The following is a 14,545-nucleotide window of genomic DNA, read 5'->3' on the forward strand; positions in this document are numbered from 1 at the left end:
GCAATTTTTCATTTTAAACCCACTTACCACCATGAGCACCATCAGAAAAAAATGTTATTTCCTTCTGCTGCCCCAGTACCCAGCACATTAATAAAGTCCATTTGTTGAAGGAATTGATGATATATTTAAAGTAAAAATGTTGACATGAGCATATGTAACCATGTACATGTCTGGCTGGCTGTCTTTGTCTATAAAATGTTCTTTTTCAAGTTTAGAAGGTTGGCTTGGCAACCAGTGTCCACCCCAGCGGTCCCTAATAAAACCACACTCAGTGCCGGATTTATGTATAAGCTAAACAAGCTATAGCTTAGGCCCCCACTCTCTTGCCCCCCCCCCAAAGGGAAAAAACTGGGTGTACATTTCCAAAATATAAGATAAAAAAACAAATAAAATAAAACCTACATGCAGCAACAGTGTTTTGTGTTGTGTAGGCTCCTATGTTGTAAGTAATGGGCCCCACCCTAAAATATCACTGGTTTGCTTATTTCTAAATATAGGGTGCCTACATTCTGCATGGACTGGTTGCATTTCAGTTTGACAATTACTTTGATAAAATACATAATTTGTTCTGTGCAAATGGCTTTAGATACTTATTAGGTCCATAAATTACCATAGAGCATATATTCAGCACAAAAAAGCAACAATTTGTTGTTGACAAAGGACAGCTGGCCATTTAAAGGGCCCCATTACTTTCAGTAGATTAGGGCCTCATCAAACCTAAATCTGGCCCTGACCACACTGGCTCGGGTGTTGGAACAAGTTTGCTTGTTACTGTCTCCATCAATGTCTGCTCTATGGACAGTCATTTAGAGGACTTAGTCTTCATACCCAAGGTCCAGCTCTAGCAGCACCACTGTTGTGCTTTCATGAACAGTCATTACTTACTGTAGCATTTTGCTCAGGAATGGCATATTGCAGCTAGCTGCGACTTGAAACTATCCACCAGCCCAAGAACATCTGGAAGTTCTCTATCCTTTCTGGAGAATATACATAGATCCCACCTCTAAAACCACATTTAAGTATAGCACCCCAAAGTATCCAATACAGGTGGAATCCTAAAGCAATCCTAACAAAAAGTAGAACTTTGAGACGAGGCCACCTGTCACCTTTTTTTGATGACATAAAGTAGATATTCTTTTATTTAGGGTCAATGTTTGCAAACATGCATATTATAGGGTAAAATGCATGTCTTGGGGGAGATAGGTTTTTAAATTATGTGAATTTCCATGATTTTTAAAATAAAAATTGGCAGATTTATGTTGGAAATGGGTGAAATACTGAGTACCATCTACCCTTAGTACAGAGTAAACTCTTTGCACCGTATCTTCAGGTACTCTAAAAGCCAAGCAGAGTAGGAGCAGTTTCTTATTACGCTGTACAGTTAAGAGATTCATCCAGAGAAAACCACATTTTAGCCTGAGGATGTGCTGTTAATGCATAGTTTAATATACCCAAACACAGCTGATGTGGTAGGAATCCTAGAAGATCAAATCCAATTATTAAATACATTTATAAAATGAACGGTCCACAAGATTAACAATGGGCAGTACCTTTCCTATTGTTTTTTAGGGGCTTAATTGATCATTATGTTTATGAGAAACTGAAGTCTCTTGTGCACCTCAAAAACCTGGAATCAGGCAGCAATGGGAAGCAAATTCCTGGTTCGACATAGATGCAATCCTATTTTAACAACAAAAGTTTGTTACTGAAATTTAATTCCTCCCTAAACTGCCAGCATTTGGGTTTAATATTGTGATTCTTCACATCTACATTCCAATTTTTTTTTAAAAAAAGAATCCAACAGCCATTCCAAAATGTGCCATACTGTTGATGAACTTCTTATGAATCATGCTTACATGAACAAGAATTACGTATTCTCGCAATGTCTGCTCTTGCAGTACTTTTAACTTTTTTATGCCAGCCATCTGTATTCTTTCATGTGAAACAAGCATGCATTAGCATCCCTCTGTTTTTTATCCTGAACTCTCCAAAATCTAGGTTGCAGGGAAACAGAAGCAACAAAGTGAAATTCTTGGAGGAAAAGTCACAAAATGAAATCTGCTTAAAACAAATCTGCACTGGACTTCAGTCACAGATAAGAAACAAAGAGTGCCTCTAACGTGGAGGGACAACAGTCCTGTCCTGTCCTCAGGAAGTCTCATTTTGAGCTCTAATTGACACATGAGCGGATTTATTTCTTTATCTGGAAGCATTTATAAACCACTTAATGGGGTTTTCTAAAGAATAAAAAAGAAATCTAAGAGGTGTAAAACATAAAAATAAACAATATTTTTAAAACAAAAATGCAATGTAAAAATCAGTAAAACAGTAGTAGAAAAGCATATAAAAACACACACATTTTATATTTAATAAGTTATAATTAAGTTGCTTGTAGCAGATCTCAAAGGTTGGTGCAGAATGGAAAGCAAGCCTTTTGGCGCCTTCATAGCATTCCACACCAGTAACTGAGTCAGCTTCAGGCCTAAGAAGTGAGTAAGTTTAACAGGCAAAAGGCCAATTCACTCATCATGATTGCCACTGTTTGACACAAACATTAGGCATGCATAGATAATAACTTTTTATTTCATATTCAGTATCTAATTGAGACGTTATTGACTTTTCCCTTCAAAATGGATGGGTGTCATCCAGAGCCATCTTCTGGGTAGCAAATTTAGTTTGCAAATGCTTTGAGCTGTACGCGCCTGCATGCACTGCATGCTTATATGAAGTAGAAGTGCTCAGATGGTTATTTGGCTACCTGTACTTCATTTTGCCAAGTGCATAGTGTTAGGAGTCTGACCAGAGATCTGAGAGTTTGGGGTTAGAATAGCTACACAAGATCCACAGATTAACATGCCACACACCAGTGGTTTTGAAAGGCAAGGGGGAGAGAAGAAAAATCCTCTGCTTCAGTCAGTTGAGGGAACACAACCATTCTGCCCAAGTACTCCAGGTTTGAATTTAGTTTTGGCCTTCACTTCTCTTTATTGACATGAGAAAAGGTGCACAGCTTAAATGCAATTCTGTTGGGAGGGCAAGTGAGGCTGTGTTATTCCACATGCCACCCCTCTTGTTGGATTATATTAGTGTTGCAAGCCACCCCAATCTCTGAGCGGTGCGAGATTCCAGGGGTTCCAGGCACCCAAAGTTTGGTTCCCTTGGAACGAGCAGATACTGTGGTGTCTTTACGATATATGGTTTGTTCGCACATATATACAACCTGAGCCTACAGTGGAGAGGCTCACAGCATTAACACCTCAGCCACAGCCTTGGATTGCAGCAGAAATAAAAAAAAAATGTCTCTTCCTCACATGCTTCCGCCAGCTTCCTGCTTCTAGCTTCTCACATATCCATGGCTTTTGTCCAGCTAATTGATGGAGATATGGCCATCTGCCCTCTAGCATAGAGCAATTAGAGCATCTTCCTTTGTTACTCTCTAGCAACCCATACTTAGAGGACCATTACCAAGAAGCTGGCCTGGCTATGGCAACAACTGAATCCTTGCTGGATCCAGGAATTAGAAAGGACTCCGGCATACAGCCTAACACACACACACCCTAAAGTCACAACACTACATCCCTCCCAGAACAAGATAACTGTTCCAAGGCGTACAAACGAACAACGGAAGAACAGCTTCCCTTTAGAAAAATAACAGACAATTAAACAAAGGCTTTAAAAAACACACGTCATCAAAAACAGGTGGTCAAACACAGTTACACTTTCAACCCAGCACCAATACAGTAACAAATTATTGCTTTGAAGCAAGTTTCCAGGCCATCACAATCTCTCCAAGCCTTCCTCTTTCTCTTTGGTGCACACTCCCAGCCACAGTTCTGTATCCAAGCAGCTTACCCAGGCTACACACTTAGCATGCCTAAGAAAATGGGTTTCCAACATGTTTAAGCCAGGATACGAGCCTCAGTGCCAGAGCTGCATTACCTGAAGACCGTGCGCACTCTTCCCTTTGTGCCACCACAGCACGAAAACAGGATTCAAGCACACACACAGTTATCCGAACAATTCTTAAAAACCATTAAACAGTTCCTATGGCTACAAATAGGGACATGGCTGGCACTGTGGTCTAAACCACAGAGCCTAGGGCTTGCCGATCAGAAGGTCGGCGGTTCAAATCCCCGCAACGGGGTGAGCTCCCATTGCTCGGTCCCAGCTCCTGCCCACCAAGCAGTTCAAAAGCACATCAAGTGCAAGTAGATAAATAGGTACCGCTCTGCTGGGAAGATGAACAGTGTTTCCGTGCGCTGCTCTGGTTTGCCAGAAGTGGCTTAATCATGTTGGCCACATGACCCGGAAGTTGTCTGCAGACAAACGCCGGCTCCCTTGGCCTATAGAGTTAGATGAGCGCCGCAACCCCATAGTCGTCCGCGACTGGACCTAATGGTCAGGGGTACCTTTACATTTACCTTTCTGGCTACAAATATGCAAAAAACGCAGGTCAGCAGCTTTTCAAAATGCAATGACAAAACTTTCAAGAAGAATCTGTACAGTAAATCATTGACACATATATACAACCTGAGCCTAGAATGGAGGGGCTCACGGCATTAACACCTCAATAAGATATTGCTTCTCCCTTAGCCAGAGCCTTGGATTCCAGCAGAAATCAAACAGGATTCCTTCACAAGCTTCTGCCTGCCACCTGATTGATTTTAGCTTCTAGTTCTCTCACACACCTCAGACTTTTGTCCTCCTACCTACCAGCCAGTTGAGGTAGATTGGCCCAGCCACCTGCCCTCCGGCACAGAGCTACTTCCTTTGTTACCCTAACAACCCATACTTAGGGGACCATTACCAAGAAGCTGGTCTGGCTATGGCAACAACTGAATCCTTGCTGGATCCATGAATTAGAAGGGACTCAGGCATAGAGCCTAACACACACGTCACAAGCTTACAACAATAGGAAATATTCTCACATCTTGAAAAAGAAGCTGTGGAAAGAAGCTTGTGAAAAAGAATAGAGAGGAAGTGGATGGCTTTGATTAATATAAGCTGTTTATTATAAGAATGAAAGGGCATAAAAAGTGAAATAAACCCAGCTGGAATATTGGAGCTCCTGGTAAGAAAGCCAATAGCAGCCTTTTCTGGGAAATAATTTCCACAAGAAATTCGAATGAATCTCTTACACTTTCCTCCCTTCCCAATTGAATCTAACTCAGTGGATGCTAACTGCCCCTTTTCTCCCCGACTGTGCGAAGTGGTTCTTATAAAAAAAGAAAAAAAAGAAGTATTTGTGGACTGGTCTTCAAGACTGTTAATGCAATCTGGAAAATACAACAGTCATTTTATACTGCTCCTTAGTCCCAAAAAGCAACTCTCAGGGAGATTTACACAGGAGCTTTCATTCTGCAGAAATTATTGTGCTCAGAGGCAACCTTTGTATCTATAGACTGTTTCTAAGGGACCAGCATATTTCTCCATGAAACCAAGCAGCTGGACAAGCTCATGGGGGAAAGCACAGCTGTTCACTCAAAGTGTTTCTCTCTTCCTTCTGTCTTCATGAGGTATCAGAGAAAGAGATGGCTGGAAATAGACACACCACACTAGGCAGAGTACTGCTGTGGTAGAAAGGAAGCAAAATTAATAGTATTAGTGGTGGGGAGTACAAGTAGGTGGCTTCTCTTTTGTTTTGGTCAGGGTCTTCTGGACATGGCATTTGAGTTTTGTTTTAAAAGTTCATTGAAGTGTAGGTGGGTTCCCATGAGGCAAGACGCAGTGATAACAGCAAGAACCTTTATTGAACCACATAACTGGGAAACAGGGGCAAAGCAACTGCTTATATACATTTCTGAAAATGTGGGACACTCCCACTCCCAATGTGATTGGCTGTCTAAACTTCCAAACTGCGAATCATGACTCAGAGTTCAAGGGCCAATGGCAGAGGCCCAAATCCTGAAAAGTTCTGTGATTGGACAACATGCATCAAATCAGAACACAGGCGCTCAGAATCCTAGTCAACAGCCTGGTTTACCTTGGTAGTTTCAATTGGTTTTGAAAACCAAACATAATTTCTGGACCTTCTATAGTTTATTCAGCACTAGGGCTGGCCAATATATCGATATATCATCCAAAACCGGTTTGAAGTTCATATCGTGATAATTGTTTCATAATATTTGAGCTGGCAATATATCACAAATCACAATGTGTGGAAGGGCTAGGCGATACCTGGTTTTCAACACCACGATAACTCACCAGCTAAACACTGCAAAGTTATCAGCAGCTAAACCTCACAATATCACCAGCTAAACACTGTCTGAAATAAGGATGGAACTATTCAGAGGCTGGCAGGACAATGTCCTGGCAACTGCTATTACTTAGGCAAGCCAAAATGCATCCCAACAGGACTTTTGGTTTGGTCGTTTGCCAGTCCCAGATTATTTGCATTCACTATGACTCATGACCATACTTTGGATTGTCCTGAATACAACCATTTGGTAAAGGTTAAGGGACCCCTAACCATTAGGACCAGTTGCGGACGACTCTAGGGTTGTGACGCTCATCTCGCTTTATTGGCCTTCTGGGTCATGTGGCCAGCATGACTAAGCCGCTTCTGGTGAACCAGAGCACCGCATGGAACCGCTGTATCCATTCCCGCTGGAACGGTACCTATTTATCTACTTGCACTTTGACATGCTTTCGAACTGCTAGGTTGGCAGGAACAGGGACCAAGCAACGGGAGCTCACCCCGTTGCAGGGATTCGAACCGCCAACCTTCAGGTCGGTAGCCAAGCCCAAAACCAAAAGTCTCATTTTGGATGCATTATGGCTTGCCTGCTGCTGAAAGTGACCATGAGGTGATTGATAATATAATCATTTATCAGTTTTAGACCCTTAAGTAGGAGCAGTTGCCAGGACATTGTCCTGTTCATCTCTGCATAGTTCCTTCCTTATTTCAGATATCATGATATATAGATATATCAGGATGTTTAGCTGGTGATATATCACAATATTAAAAACCAGTTATCGTCCAGCCCTATCCAGCACTATAAATTAGCATTCAGTGGCATATATTTCTAACCGCCATTGGGTATAGTTTCTTGCCTGGCTATTATTAGCCTTTAATTCCATTTTAATAAATTACAATAAAGGAAACACATACACACAAAATTGAAACCAAATATATGCAAATGAAACAAAAGTCGAGAGAGGAAAACCAAAATGAGAGAAACATAAATGTATGAGATGCAAGGTATAATAGGCACATTCATGCTGTGTGAAAACAACAGTCACTGAAAATAAATGAAAGTGACACATGGGGTTTTGACATATACGAGATCAGAACATGTTACACAACAGCTATTGTCGGCTTCCCCCAAGAATCAGTGGCATTGCCCCACACTGTTCACTTCATTAGCCTTTATTTAGCTTAACAAGGCATAACTGCACTCCAACAAAAAATATGAAGCAAAATTACTAGCCATGCTTTTAATTCACTCATATATATTTCAATATATCACTTACTATTCCCAAGAATAACAAGAAGCAACTGACTCATCATCAAAAATGCCCCATTTTCCTTCTTCTTCTTTTTTTTTTTAAAAAAATAAGGAGTAGCAAAATAAAAGATAACATATTAACCATGGTGTACAAAATGTGGATGCAAAGATAAAGTGGATAAACAACTAGTGGCAAGAGAACAGAATTTTAAATTAACACAAACTCTACAAAATATAGTTTGCTATCTGCCTTGGTAGCTCAGTTGGTAGAGCATGAGACTCTTAAACTTAGGGTCATGGGTTCGAGCCCCATGTTGGGCAAAGGTTTCCTACATTGCAGGGGGTTGGACTAGATGGCCCTTGTGGTCCCTTCCAGCTCTAAGATTCTATGAAAAAGAAGTTGGTAAATTGACAGGTCTGAGTTACTGAATGCATAAAAACAAGATTTCTCAATCCAAACTAACTGTTCTTCTTTTCTTTTCTTTTTTTTAAGAGTCTTGACAACACACTGTGTTTTCTGTAGCACAATCCTAAACTTGTCTCCTCAGAAGTAACCCCCATGGAATTCAGTTGCAGGTAGGTGTGCATAGAATTTCAGCCCTGGTCACCATAGATGCAGAAAGTTAAACCTGACATATGTGGCTTTGGGTGGGTGGAAAGCTTCAGCTGTTATTATTTTTTTCCTGGGCCACGAGGTAATCTTCTGAAATCACCAAGATCTTCAATCAGCAAGATCACGTTGGCTTCTAGTGACAGAGACAGATCCAGGAGCAGCCGCAGACTGAAAACTTGCTCATTCAGGGCAAACATGAACCATCTAAGGCAGGCAACCGGCCAACGATATGGATCTGGGAACCACTCTGCTATGTAAGCGGTAAGGATTGTTATGGTTACAGTGCTTGTGTTGATCCATGCAGAGAAGAAACTTGCCTCTTTTTATGTCAGCCTAAAAAGCAGATAAACTTTTGTCCTATTGAGAAATGTGTTCCCTCTCAGAAAATCAGAGGCAATATTAAAGGGGAAATGGTGCTCCTTCACACAAGATTTTAAAACTATTTTTTTAAGGAGTAAAACTATAGGGGAAAGTATCATGACACCCGGGCTGAAATTTGGCAGGAATGTTCTAGGCCATGTAAAACTGCTTCATGGGCTGGACCTTGTCCAAGGCTGACTACTAGCCACTCCTGCTTTACATCACCAGGCAGTGAATAATAGTAAAATAATAATAATAATAATAATAATAATAATAATAATAATAATAATAATAATAATAAATTATACCCCGCCCATCTGGCTGGGTTTCCCCAGCTTCCAACAAAAGATTATAAATACATTGGAACATCAAACATTAAAAACTTTCCTAAACAGGGCTGCCTTCAGATGTCATCTAAAAGTCAGATAGTTGTTTATTTCCTTGACATCTGATAGGATGTTCCACAGGGCGGGCGCCACTACCAAGAAGGCCCTCTGCCTGGCTCCCTGTTACCTCAGTTCTTGCAGGGAGGGAACCGCTAGAAGGCCTTCGGAGCTGGAGCTCAGTGTCCAGGCTGAAGGATGGGGGGGGGTGGAGGCGCTCCTTCAGGTATACTGGGCCAAACAAAATAAACTAAATAGAACTAAATATACTTAATAAACTAAATATAGAACATAAAGAAACCCCGAAAACTGCTTGTTTGTTCAAACCACTGTTTATTTTTGTGAACAAATGTACAAAGATTACTCCCCTTCAAAATGCAGAAGTTTGAAACCAGAAGTCTAGTTCACATGTTTGTTTTACCCCCCCCCCCCAAAAAAAAAAGTGTAGGTTTCCTGTTATTTGGTCAACTGGATTCCTGTGCCACTTGGCATTTTACAAAGTGATCAGACGCAAAGTAGCAAGATCCTTATAAAATGACCCAATTTCATTTCATAAAGCTAATAAATTAATCCCTAAAACAGCATTATTAAATGGAAGGATTTTTTTTTTTACCCATCAGGATGAAAATCATATGCTGCTGTGATAGATTACCTTTACAGTAAATGCAAATCTAATTTAGTATTACCATAAAATCCTCTGAGACTGCAGTAAAATAGTTGGCCTGGCGACATCATTGCTTCAAGTAATCTGCACACAAGGCATGTGTTTCTTTTACTAAAATAGCAAATATATAAATGATGTTATACTGAAGCTGCTTCAAAAACCAATGATAAGCACTTTACAGCTACTAAATACGATGGCCGTGACCTGCAGGTGACGTGGCTCCATTTTTCTCTCTCCCTTTAACGTTTGAGCACGCATTAAGAAAAGCATGCCTTTCTCCAAGTATCTTTTTGTAGATAAGCTGTTGCTGCTGGACCCATATCAAAACTAGGGATGGAGAAGAATCTAATTCAGTCTGCATTGTTAAGTGAAGAATTTACACCTCCTGCACTAATACATGGATTATAATGTAATTACCCTTTGCAATATAGTTCTCAGCTCAAGACGTGTTCCAAAACGAAATATTTTAGAACTGTTACATTAATATAACATATGTATTTAAATCTGTATAAATATATACACAGATAATCTCTCTCTCACACACACACATATGTATGCATGATAAAATTATTTAAATACAAATTTTCATGCAGATTTTTTTTTTGTTTCAACCATTTCCCAACTACAGTACACCATAAACATTTTCAGCTGTTTCTTGCTCTCCTGTTCTATTTTTATTATCTTCAATAAGTAGTATCACAATGACCTCACTATCCAGCGCTGGTAAAATGTTTGGTTTGGGGTTTTTCGTTTGTTTTGTTTTTAATCCCCAGCCTACTGTTGTTGTTTTGCTTTTAGAGGATACTTCCACAGACTCTCTCTCTCTCTCAGGAGATCACTGCTTTATCCCCAGGAAACCTTGAAAACTATCGTGTGTGACTGGAGCTGGAGATGTCTAACAGATCCCTGTCAAACCACAATTCTCAAGATGTTGTGTGGGAGGAAGACCTGCCAATTTAACTGGCATAAGACTAAATATGCGATTATAAAACAGATATGCCCTACATAATGTGGGAGCTGCAGCTCTGGAAGATTTTGCTCGAAGCCCAGGGGGATCAGAGGTATACCACTTGTGCACAGATCTTTTAAATTATTCCCAACCTTTTATTACTGGGATTGCATGGGGGCGGGGGGCAGGAACCAATACCTGAAGCTAGGCAACTCTGGGTCAAAACAGAAGTGACAAAAATCATACAACTTGCAACTGTGTGAATGGTCTCCCTTTAAAAAAAAAAAAAAAAACACCCTCAAATAATTAGCAGCATTGAGAGAGGGGCAATCTGAACCAGAACCACAGTAGGGGCAAATGGTTAAATTCTCACCAACACTGTCCTGATGTGGATGAGGTGCCCATGGACTCCTATTTACTTTTTTGGTTAATAAGTAAATAGCAGCTCTGGGGCTCCATCTTAATTAGGACTGGGCAGGGAGGGATAATTGATTTAACCCTTTACCCCTGCTACGGTCCCATTCTGGATTTCCACCTACTCCAGACACTTGCTTTAAAAACAATCAATAATGCAGTTAATTTTCCGTGATTATTATTACATTTGCTGGATCCCTTTACTGCTAATAATAATAATAATTTATTATTTATGCCCCGCCCATCTGGCTTGGTTTCCCCAGCCACTCTGGGCGGCTTTCCACAGAGCTTTAAAAACAGAATAAAACTTCAAACATTAAAAACCTCCCTAAACAGGGCTGCCTTCAGATGTCTTCTAAAAGTCAGATAGTTGTTTATTTCTTTGACAACTGATGGGAGGGCATTCCACAGGGTGGGTGCCACTACCGAGAAGGCACTCTGGCCTGGTTCCCTGTAGCTTTGCTTCTCGCAGTGAGGGAACCGCCAGAAGGCCCTTGGAGCTGGACCTCAGAACGATGGGGATGGAGACACTCCTTCAGGTATACTTCAGGTATATATTGCTTAAATCAAATGGTTCTTTTCCAACTACACCATCAAGCATTTTCTCCACCAGCTAGCAGAATGAAGTTTATGCAGATATGAAATTCATGTTGGTGTGCGCCTTTTCGTGAACTTTTGGGCATCTCTGCACAACCAGCACTAATTGGTTCCATCCGCACTGCTTGTGTCTATACTGCCCCCAATCAAAGATACTGAATTGTATCAATACCAAGTCAACCCACCTTTGATCGCACTGTTCCTTGGATTGACATTCAGTGATACATGGCTAGTTCTTTTATTCTGTATGTGCATCTTTCTCAGTTTCAGTCTTTAGAAAACCAGTAAAAAGTCAGTCTCTTAACATTTTGGATGAGATAAAACTTTTGAACAGCAAAACTTTTAAAAAAGAAAATCATTTACGCAATGTAAAGTGAAGCTGTATTAGAATATCAAAACGAACTAGGAGATAAATAATATTGTAAAAGATTGATTATATTTGTTACTAGGTTTCAAAATCTATCCCCTGGAGTTAAAGAAGTAGATGGATAATCAATCTGTTCTACATGTTGGATGTATTTCTCTAGAAGTTCCTGGCCTTGTAGATTTCAGGGAGTGACACATGGTCTGAACACTGCTTATACTGCTACCAAGCAAATAAATGTGCTACTCTTTCTCATCAATATGGATGTCTACAGTGCCCAAAATTCAGTGGGAAAAAGTATTTCATTAATCACCTTCCACTTCAAGAATCAACGAAGGGCAGAAAGAATAAGCCATATTGTACACACAACCACATCTGGAAGAAGTGCGGGGGCGGGGGGCAAATCCTTACATGTTTTACTTTCTCTCCCACTATTTATTTATGTTATAAATGTATATAGCTTGAATCAAGAAAAAGAAAAAGAAAAACTGGCCTAGGCTGTGTACATAATAAACTCAGTATGGCATAATAAAATTACAGTTACCACAATCAATAACCCGACAAACATAAAGACAGGGTCATACAATCCTGCCATTTTAGCATCATTTCCCAAGAAAATTCTCTTTATGATGTCCTCATCTCACCTTCTGAGATCACCTTTAATTTCTATCACAACTCTAAGCCAAGTACTATGTATGCTTTTCCATGCACAAAGTGTCATCTAACAAATGAAATGAATTTTAATCTAGTTACACACACACACACACACACACAGAGAGAGAGAGAGAGAGAGAGAGAGAGAGAGAGAGAGAGAGAGAGGCTATAGAATGGAATAAAGTGCAGGCCCAAGACATTTTGCTGCCTGATGTGGAGCCAGATTGCTCCCCACTCACCCACTTGAGGTCAGGACTTTTGAAAGATTTGCTGCACATGTCAGACCCAATTCCTGATCTCAGAGTGCCTGTTTTAAGCAGGCCATTTTGTTCTGCTGCAGGGCAGGGCTGACCCTGTGTGATGCTGATCATAACTACAGGGAACCTGTGCACATCATGCTTCTGGCTGAAATGGGAGAATACAGGAACTAATACACAGAGACAATGTGCATGCAATAGGGATGTATGTTGTATCTCAGGAAGGGCCATAGCTCTGTGGTAGAGCACCTGCTTTGCATGCAGAAGGTTCATTCCCCAGCACTTCTGGGTAGAGCTGGGACAGATTCCCTGCCTGAAATCCTGGACAGCTGCTGTCAGTCAGTGCAGCCAATCCGAGCTAGAGAGACTAACAGTTCTGACTTGATAGAATACTTTTTCCTATATTCCTATCTTTCAGAACTCTTCTCAATCCTTTGTTCTTCATCTAATGCTCTTTTCCAGGTTCTCCTTCTGAGGGAAATATGGAGGGTGGCAGCAAGGGAGAGGGCATTGTGGCTTCCCACATCTGAAACGTTCCCCAGGGAGGACTGCTAATTGCCATCATCCTTCCAGCACCAAGTAAAAACTTACCTGTTCTCCAAATATTTGGAGATTACGTTGAATGTTGCTATTTACCAAAGGGTGTTCCAACAACAGAAGACTTGCTGGATTTTTAAAGAACTGTTATGGGTTACTGCAATGGTTTTTTCCCCCAATGCATTGTTTTTGACTTTATGCTTTTATTTACCCCCCCCAAAAAAAGTTGCTTAATTTTTAGTAGTAGATAAATATAGTGATAGGGTGGCCATGTTTCTTACTTCACAGAGAACAGATCTCTCTTTGAAAGGCTGCCTGGTCCAAGTTTGATTTAAGGATAAGGAATCGTGTGCGGGAAGAAAAAGGTTGCCCATCAGCAATACCTGAACTTCTGTGTGAGCGGCAGGCACACAAACCACCTAGTCACAGTCTCTTTTCCATTATGCTGAGATGTATTACACTTCTATTTAAATTATAGTAATCATTTCTAAATTAGCAGCTATACATATAAATTACCAGTAGCTTATAAAAAATTATGAAAATGTATGTCCTCTTTAGTCCTCCTTTTTTTCCTCTTTTTGGTGATGTGTAAGCGGACACCGTAAGTAGTAACCATAACTCCTACAACTTACAGCTAGCCAGCCTGACAACTGGAAATCCAATATCTGTCCCTTCTTGAACTGTTTCTTCCATTCTGCTCCGGGTTTCATCATTAATCATGAAGGGGGAAATCACTTAACATGATCAGGTGGATCAAGTCAAGCAAGCATTCTGGTAACACCTTTGCTGCACTGTAGGTCTTACTGGGGCAGTGTTTGCATCCTCTGAACTAATCTGTGACCAATTTCAGACTTGGCATGAGCCCAGCCCAGTCTGGCCTCAAATTGATTCAGGGGCAGAGCTAATGTTTAAACCAGGAGGGGAACAGAAGAGGGGGTTCTCTGTCTCCTCCCCCCACCCCCATCTTGACCTAACAGCAGAGATTAGGATTGAACCTTCTGCTTACCAGCTGGTGGGCAGACAATTTAATCCTGCTGGGCGCTGCTTTAAAAGTATGTTCCCTGCAGCCAGCAGGATTGAACCCTCAGACAAATCCTGTTTACAGCCCTAATATTCATGTGCTGGATCCCCATCATGCCCAGTGTAACGGATCAGCCCTTAGGGAGGGTATGGTCAGGAGCCCAGCGTGTTAGGAGTTAACATACACTCTATGTGACTGGCGGCTCACTCGCAGGAGGCGGGACTTTTCGCCCTTTAAAAAGGGGAGAATGGCAGTTGGTCAGGAGGGTTAGAGGGTTGGAGAGA

The 14,545-nt window shown here is 40.9% G+C and overlaps 1 protein-coding gene and 1 non-coding gene across 4 annotated transcripts in view; one reads left to right on the top strand and one right to left on the bottom strand.

Annotated features, from left to right (window-relative positions):
- Nucleotides 1-14,545, bottom strand: part of GRM7 (glutamate metabotropic receptor 7) — a 391,610-nt gene that overhangs the window by 328,491 nt on the left and 48,574 nt on the right. The gene's annotated exons all lie outside the window — the stretch shown is intronic.
- Nucleotides 7,697-7,769, top strand: TRNAK-CUU. The gene has a single exon. It is a non-coding gene; the product is annotated as a tRNA-Lys (tRNA).

The sequence above is a fragment of the Lacerta agilis genome, chromosome 2 (genome assembly GCF_009819535.1).
Source record: "Lacerta agilis isolate rLacAgi1 chromosome 2, rLacAgi1.pri, whole genome shotgun sequence".
Classification (NCBI taxonomy): Eukaryota; Metazoa; Chordata; class Lepidosauria; order Squamata; family Lacertidae; genus Lacerta; species Lacerta agilis.